This window comes from Lolium rigidum, chromosome 7 (assembly GCF_022539505.1).
Source record: "Lolium rigidum isolate FL_2022 chromosome 7, APGP_CSIRO_Lrig_0.1, whole genome shotgun sequence".
Classification (NCBI taxonomy): Eukaryota; Viridiplantae; Streptophyta; class Magnoliopsida; order Poales; family Poaceae; genus Lolium; species Lolium rigidum.
Window position 1 is genome coordinate 207,066,206 of NC_061514.1, and position 8,103 is coordinate 207,074,308.

The following is an 8,103-nucleotide window of genomic DNA, read 5'->3' on the forward strand; positions in this document are numbered from 1 at the left end:
TATATATAGAATATGATATCTAATATGACACCCGATTTGTCAAAGGGATTGGATTGGTGACTTACCCATTCAGTGACTTTGGCACTGGACGTTCCAAAAACGGGTACTATCGGATCGGGTGAATTAGAGAATAGACAGAGGTCCGTTGGCATTTCAGCCTTTCTTCTCCTTTCAGGGCCTATCCGAAAGAGAATCCAGTACCTCTTGGTCCTGAATATCAGAATAGGACGAACGAACCGGACCCCGCGGATATCTTTGCTTCGGAACAAAACAAAACCCTGCAATCAAATAGATTGTCCCAAGGGCGCCATATTCTAGGAGCCCAAGTTATGCTATTGAAAATTAGTTCCTCTAGCAGTTCCGGTTTGAGCATTCCGTTCCCTTTTTCAAACTCCACTTCTTTTCATATAGCAATCCCTGATCAAAGAGAGAACAATATCCATTTCAAAACATTTCTAACGGATTCCTTGGTTCGGACCGACGAAGTAATGGCACTCGATTATTATCAACCTGGCTGCAATCTTTTTCTGTCGGTAAGGATTGCACCAGAGCACCTTCTACTTCTAATAGGCCATGAACTATAGATAGAGAAGAATCATTCTGAGCGAGTACATAAGAAGCGATCCACTTTTTTTCATCGGTTCCAGGCCAGGGGAAGACCAAAGATCTTGCGCGGCAGGTCCGCCAGAAAAACGAAAAAGAGAAAGAAGTCTCGTTAATCTATTCATGCTCGTTCCAAGTTCGAAGTACCTTTTCTTTTGGCCAAAGAAAAACCCGCTTCCTGACACGATTGCCTCTTTATATAGATAGATTCGATGGGGTTATTACTTATAAGTCTATTTTGTACAAGAGCCCCTCCTATCTGATAGAAAAGGGTCCCATGATCCCGAGCCGATCTTACCTTGGCTCGCAAACCCCAAGTTTGTCTATGAAGAGCTAATCTAATTGTATTTTTTTTTTAATGGATTTCTTATGTGGAATACTAATGGATAGGGCCTCGTTGCTAAGTGTTACAAGATCTAGTGCACTGGAACTCGTGGTTATGGACCCGAATCCTTTAGTATGCAACATTGTCTTTTCCAAGTAAAAACCCCTAGTATATGAAAGAATGAAAAGGTGCTTTCGTTCTTGTGGAATAAGAAGCCCTCGTACCTTACTGAAAGGAAAATCGTAATTTTTCGTTAGGTATTTGACCAAATAGGATCGTCCAGTTCCTATAGAACCTATCACTAAAATACCCGATAGGGCTAAGCGGAACGAAAAGGGTTTTCCATGAGTAAGTGATTGTCTGATAATGAGCAAGGAATATAGGTCTTTCTGCTAAAGGGGATCTATTAAACTCATAATTCATTGGATCCTTGTTATCAATGCCAACTAGGCCGCCGCATCAGCCATTTGCCGGCGGTACTGCGTGTATTCGCAACCGCAGGTCACCTCTCCAGCCATCTGCAAGGTAAGTCATGGCTAATGCCTTATCTCTTCACTGCTTGCTTGCTATTCTTCGCTTGTTCTTACCAATAATATTTGCTATTTTAATGCTTCTGGGGTGGATCCAGGTAAAGATAGTCATGAACATGTCCAGATTGTTAACTCGGTTACCCCCGATTTGGCATCTGGGGGCAGAGGCATGTCTGACAATTCAAACAATAAGTTTATGCTAGCCTGTTGCTATCTCCTACACTATGGAGGAAGTACTATTGAACATTGGGAGTCTGAGAGTGCGCTGCATATTATTTGGTAGGCTGTAAGACTACTTCTCTAATATTCAATGGTTATGTCTATTTTGAATTAGTATATTGATGTATAATTCTGCATTGCAAGGTGTGAAAAAGAATAGAGTGAAGAATTGAAGAGGATCATGCAATCAGTCAGCACTCATCAATGAAAAAAGGAGACAGGAGACAGTAGGTATATAATTCTACTTTGATCACACGTCTTTTTCAAAACTGATTTTGGTACTGGAAACTGCATTTTTTCATATATACTCCTTGTGTATTGAGAAATTCTTAGTGTTAAGCTTCTTAGGATATTATGTTTTTGGGGTATTTATAACTGGAGGGGATCCAACTGCTGAAAATTACTAGAAAATTATAATCATATAGGTGCAAGTTATCCCACGGTACATGGCCGTTAAGAATTGCAAATGAACTCTATCGATAAACTCAATCACTTAACATACATATATTTTTGGCTTAGCTGAGCCTATTCCCAAGTAAATTGAGCTCGTATTCTCCTTGATATATGTAGGCTTAACACCTTTAAAAATCTTTTTATTTCATGTATTCCATATGCAGCAAGCTCGTATGATGCAAAGTTTAGTAAATAGAGATCCATGCCACCTGTTCCAGCTGTGGTTCTGTTTCTTACCTAAATCATTACTTCCAGTTATGTTGACAAGCTCATCTTTGTATTCAGGGCACTATTTTTGTGGATTTGTCCATATATTATAGAGGATGGTGCACTACTGAATACAATCAGCGGCTATCTCCTGTTGCATTTCTTCTCATCCGACATATGAGGTCCATTTTATGGATCAGTTCTCTGTGTGGCAGTAATTCAAGGCCAAATATGTATCATGTTTCTTCAATGCATGGAAAGTATTTCCTTTTGCCTTTTTATGTCTGTACATTCAGAGAAAACTTCATACATTTTATTGCTGCATTGCTAGATTTCTTTTAGGAGAAAATATAATTTGGTTTTATTTATTTCTGGATCAAAAACTTTAGGATACCTATCATTTTAGTTTACCTTGCTAGATTAGGCTGATTAGTATTGTTTTCTTGCAGGTGTGCTTCTCATTCTTTTGTTGCTATGTACACTCGCCCAGGTGTGCTTTTCAAGGTTTATATTATTCTAATTTGTGGTTATTGATTTTGTCTTCTGGTGTCAAACAACAATTAGCAGAGTGGTTTGGGGAAGTTGAGTAGCCAGTTTAGCTTCCGCAATTCATGTGTATTCTTTATGCTCTGTCATGCACACAAGATTACCTTTCCTGAATTTAGCTCCAACCAACAGTAAGTACTGCATCTACCTTTAACAATTTTGCAATTTATGGATTGAAGGAGATTAAGAAGTTTCTAATTCATGATTACCTCATTCGTTTCTCTCAAATTCCATTTACTTGCGAGGTCACCATGCTTTCTGTTTTTTCCTTTTTAAATAGTTATGATGCACTCCGTCTCTCCCTCATGCGGCTCTGGCTGGCATGGCCTCGCTCGCCTCGGTCTTCGTCGGCTCCGGTGAGGCGGGCCGTGGGTGTCAGCCCCGTCCTTCATCGGCGGCGCGCTGGCAGTCCCGGTACTCTCTCTGCCCGCCACCCTCCCTCTACCCTGCCTCTTCTCCTTCCAGTTTTTTTCATCCCGTTTGCTTTTATGTGTGTGTCTCTCTACTGCTTGGGAGGGGAAAAGATGGAGTTCGTTGGGAGATGGGTTTGTGCTGGGATCCCCTCTCCCCCATGGCATTACTGACTAAATCCTCAAGGCCTATGAAATTTCTTCAAGTTTAGGTCTGGAATCATCTCCTTCTCCCCGTGCAGCTCATCCTCGCCGGCAGGAGGAGCATGGGCCGCGGCCGTCACCTGCCATGGCACCCCGTCGTGACCCTCAACGCCAAGAACAAGTCCACTTGCAGGTTCACACCTCTCGTTCTCCTCCTGTACTCTTTCCCTTTCTCATGTTTTTTCACATGATATCTCTCTCTGTAGATTCCTTTTCTCTATGTCTAGAAGGTATTCGATAAAAATCCAGGCAGGCTCAACAAATAAGTTATCTCTGAAATTTATATGTCGCAGCAATATACTTTACTAGAATAAGCCAACTGCATAGTTGTAATGATTTTGGTGACTTGGATTATTTGGATATTGAATGTCCTTTTGCTACAAAGAATTCAAGTAATATTTTCCATTAATTTATTATCTTGCTTTAGTTTATACCTACACAGTTGGCTTTGATGCTTTGCTATATTGAATGTCCTTTTGCTACAAAGAATTCAAGTAATATTTTCCATTAATTTATTATCTTGCTTTAGTTTATACCTACACAGTTGGCTTTGATGCTTTGCTAAATTATGGATTATTTTCAGTAATAAGATAATTGTTTCATTTTTTCAGGCTAGATGCGGGTCAATTATAATCGCATGGGACTACCAACTCACAGGTTTATCTCTCCCTACTAATCCAGGTGCATCTCCATAGTCATCTTGCCCTCCACAATTTTATTTCATAAAAGGTCAAGGCCAAGGTAAAAGTGCAGCCAAACTCCTCCTATCTGATTTAGCCCCTAGAAGCTAGAACATCTCATCTTTGCTTATGCAAATCTGTTTTGTCTATGACTAGGTGCTCGATTAAAATCCTTGCTAAGATATGTTATATTTATGCTCCACTGTACCAGGATGTTAAGGAGAGAGATTTTATGTGAGCTTATATTCTATACTTCTATCCTTTCTCACTAACAATGAATGTGTTGTTCTTCCTGGTTCGGCTAGGCATGAAGCACAATTATCCCTAGAAGCTTTTGGGAATGTCTTGGCCAATACAGGCTGTGATAAGATGTGTGACTAACTATGTCCAGAAGCTTTTGGGAATTCTCACTAACACAATTATTCACGCTTTATTTAATGCTTGCTTATCACATTGGCACAAGTTTCCTGACTGCTCTATTTACTCTCTATGCCAGTTTTATTCGTTCATGTCAATGGCCTGGCCATTACCATTATGTGTTACAGCTTGGTTGACGTTTTTTTTTCTCCTGCTTGTTGCTTTTTTTTCGGTAATGTCATGTACATATCATAGTCTAGGAAAAACCTAGCCGGCATGAACTAGAATGAGTATGCACTGTGTTTCGGCAACCATGTGGCTTGATCTCTATATGTTTCCCTCTTTTCATTACTATTGCACATATCATTGATTGTGTTCTTTGTCATCTGTTGAATTGGTCCAAAACTAAGTTCATTTCTTGTAATGAAAAATCATTGAATTACTGTCTGAAAATAATAACATTTTCATTTGTTTTATCAATGGATGAATCTCCAGACTTGGGTTTCCAATTATGCTATATCCAACTAAAAATATTTCTTTGGTAAATTCATGCTTGACTTACTTGGGAAGGTATTGTTGTGTAAACATGAAAGCTTACTTTTTGTGCAGGTAAGAAAAGTGTCCTATTCTTCCATGGAATGTGCGCTGGTGTTCAGATGCAAGCTTGATAATCTCTATGTGATATGTATGTAGGTTTATTTTTTGGTATGGCTAGCTCTATTGTGCACCTCTTTCCTAATGTATGATGCATTTATATGGCTACTGTGTTTCATTAATTTTCGTTTTCTCAGGGCTTACATCGACCATCACTTAACTGCAGGAGCGAAACTACATTCAGGGAATTGGCTTCAGAGATCTACAGATATTCAGCGCTCAAGCTTCCTGCAGCAGTTGATGCAGTTGCAGATACATCTTATTTAGCTTAGATCATCCTACTGCATTATTATGTATATTTTTTCGTTACCAGTTTGCTCTATACTATATTACTAAAGATATTTCCTTCAGTGTGCTCTCTGTTTAGTTGTAGTCAGCGTATTGAGGTCTGTCCTTTATCTCATTTGTCTTTGTACTACTCCAGATCATCATAGCCAGTTCACTTAGTGATGACCTTTTCAGTTTCACCTTATTCAGTTTTTTTACTTTGTGTTATTTAGTTTTTTTACTTTGACTTTTCAGTTTCACCTTATTCATATGGGCGTAATGTGCAAAATTCAGTGTATCAGGCAAACTGAACCTAAAATTCAGAACACTGTAAGTTCTTTCTTTAGCATAGAAAAGGAACTCAGAGATGATTTATGCAACTAGCTAGCACATGTAAAACAAATTTTCCTCCCATGATTCTCTATCCGCTACAGGTGCCTGCCCTTCACCAACTCCTCTTTGTGCTTGATGTTGACCGGCGGTAGAGCTCAATCGTCGTTGGAACCAACCAGCAAGAGAAGAAAAATAGAAACACTAAATTACATCAGCGAGAAAGAGAGAAACCTGCAGCGCCCTTGGAATCTTCAGCAGTGGTCGCAACACAACTGGGCTGGAGCTCAAATCGGTAGTTGTTTCGTTGCTCAACCTGGGTTAGAGACGAACCCGAGCTGAGCTCTGGGCGCGGAGAAGTCAGAAGACGAACTCCAGCAGCCATCTGACAACTCGCCACCCGCCACTCCGTCGTGGCATCGTCGGACCAGACGGCAAGAGCTTTGGGGAATGAGAAGAAGTGTTGAGAAGAATCACGGAGTTTGGTCAATGACTCAACCGATTGGATTATTTGGGCCTCCTGGGCTAAAGGCCACGGTAGTACAAGTATTAGGGGTACTAGAAAATTTGTAATTTTGCTAGAGGGCCACGACCCAGGTTGGCTGTGTACAGAATGAAGTTTCCCATTTTACAGACTAGATCTTGACTAGTTTTTTTTTTAAAAAAACAGATCTCGACCGGCCACGGAGCCTCATCACTATACATGCCGATAAATAGAGCTCCTACCATTTTTCTCTACAGTCCATCTTATCCCGGTTCCTTTCTTTAGACACTCGCTTCTTCTTGTTTTTATTTTCACTCTCTCACTCTCTCAATCAGACATCAGACATTGAAGCAAAAATTGAAGGAGCAGGTACGGTGCATCCTTGATAAATATACATTCGACAAAAAATAGGAAAAATGTGATTAAAAAGCACCATGTACTGCCCTGAATAACTAAACAGGCCCAGCCCACCAGCATTGTTTCTTAACCAATCCTGTTGATAAAATGGCCCACTATCACCATTGTTGCACTGCCATGGATTAATAATAAGTGTCGTGATTTTAGTCCATATTTTAATATGTGGGACGCTATGTGTCCTTCAGCCTAAGTTCACATGGTTTCTTCTCTCATCGATGTCTTCATGTTTCGTCTCATCTATATGTTTCCTCAGAGCAATCAAGTTGTCCTGCACTGGTGACAACTCTTAGATTGGTTCGATCTGCGAGGGATGTTTTCCACCGATGAACCTATGTGTCTTTCCTTTTCTTTGTTCCCTTCTCTTTTCTGTTGATTTTCTCTTTCTTTTGCTCCCTTTTTCCTCTCTAATTTTTTTTTGCTTCACCTACTTTCTTCTCTTCTTTGTTCTATTTCTTTTGTCAATGCATTTCTCATAAAAAATCAGATTCCCATCTATATTTCATTGCCCACTTTCTAATTTTTCCTACTACCATGGGTGTCGTAGTCTTTAATTATAGCATGCAATTGCTTTATGTGCGTGATTCACGTTTGTTTATTGTTGATTGTTGTAACTTTTGAATGAATTAAAATATTACTGGCCTAAAAAGGCTAAGTTCTCTAAGTCTTTATTGAACTTTAAAAGTTTAACAATGGTGCCTACTCCATATTGTCTTACTGCAAAAGGGCATGTCAGCGGGTGTGGGCGTGAGCCTGGTGCCGCTCGGGGTACATGAGTTCTAGGAGGACCTGCTTCGGGCTCGCCGCTGTGTGCACATCAGAAACTGTTAGTTGATGTAATATGTTTGTACTTATATATTAATGTTTGTTCTCTTTTTTGTAATTTATTATGATTCATAATATTTTTTATGAAAATTTATTACTATTTTCCACCTATCCATGACTTGCACGGGTCGTGCGCCAAGGCGCACATCAAAATCTAGTACTAGTAATAAGTGTCACTGAATAAGGCACATATCAAATCATCACCCAATAGAGCATGTGAAACTAGAAATACCATACACATAATAAATTTCAGTTTTAGGCATTCCTCCTTTTGTTTTACAATGATGCAACTTAATTTTATTTGATCATTCAGAGATAAGAGAGTTTGGTCCACTATCTCATTCATATGCATTATGAACATTCAATATGACGATCCTTTCATTTTAAAAAAACTAGACACAAATAAAACAAGGACGTTTCAAGTTTGTAAGAAAATTTTATGTTGTTAAAAAACCCAGAGTTTAGAGGTGCTGAAACCAGGAGTTTTAGAATGAGTCGAGTGGGGTGTCATGGGCATCCCCAAGCTTATGATATTCACCATATTTGAATTTATTTTAGTGTGATATTCCTCCATTCACTGTGAAAAACTTCAACA

General features: G+C 39.4%; 2 long non-coding RNA genes across 3 annotated transcripts; both read left to right on the forward strand.

Annotated features, from left to right (window-relative positions):
* The first annotated feature begins 1,386 nt into the window (after positions 1 to 1,386).
* LOC124676810 lies at positions 1,387 to 3,553 on the forward strand. 2 transcript variants are annotated; one of them, XR_006993805.1, is made up of 5 exons: positions 1,387 to 1,453; positions 1,557 to 1,737; positions 1,822 to 1,908; positions 2,416 to 3,014; positions 3,164 to 3,553. It is a non-coding gene; the product is annotated as an uncharacterized LOC124676810 (long non-coding RNA). The 2 variants fall into 2 exon arrangements; XR_006993804.1 differs by having other exon boundaries at positions 2,416 to 3,553.
* A 36-nt stretch (positions 3,554 to 3,589) lies between these two features.
* On the forward strand, positions 3,590 to 6,396 carry LOC124678096. Its single transcript, XR_006994329.1, has 3 exons — positions 3,590 to 3,630; positions 4,109 to 5,785; positions 5,890 to 6,396. It is a non-coding gene; the product is annotated as an uncharacterized LOC124678096 (long non-coding RNA).
* The last annotated feature ends 1,707 nt before the right edge of the window (positions 6,397 to 8,103 follow it).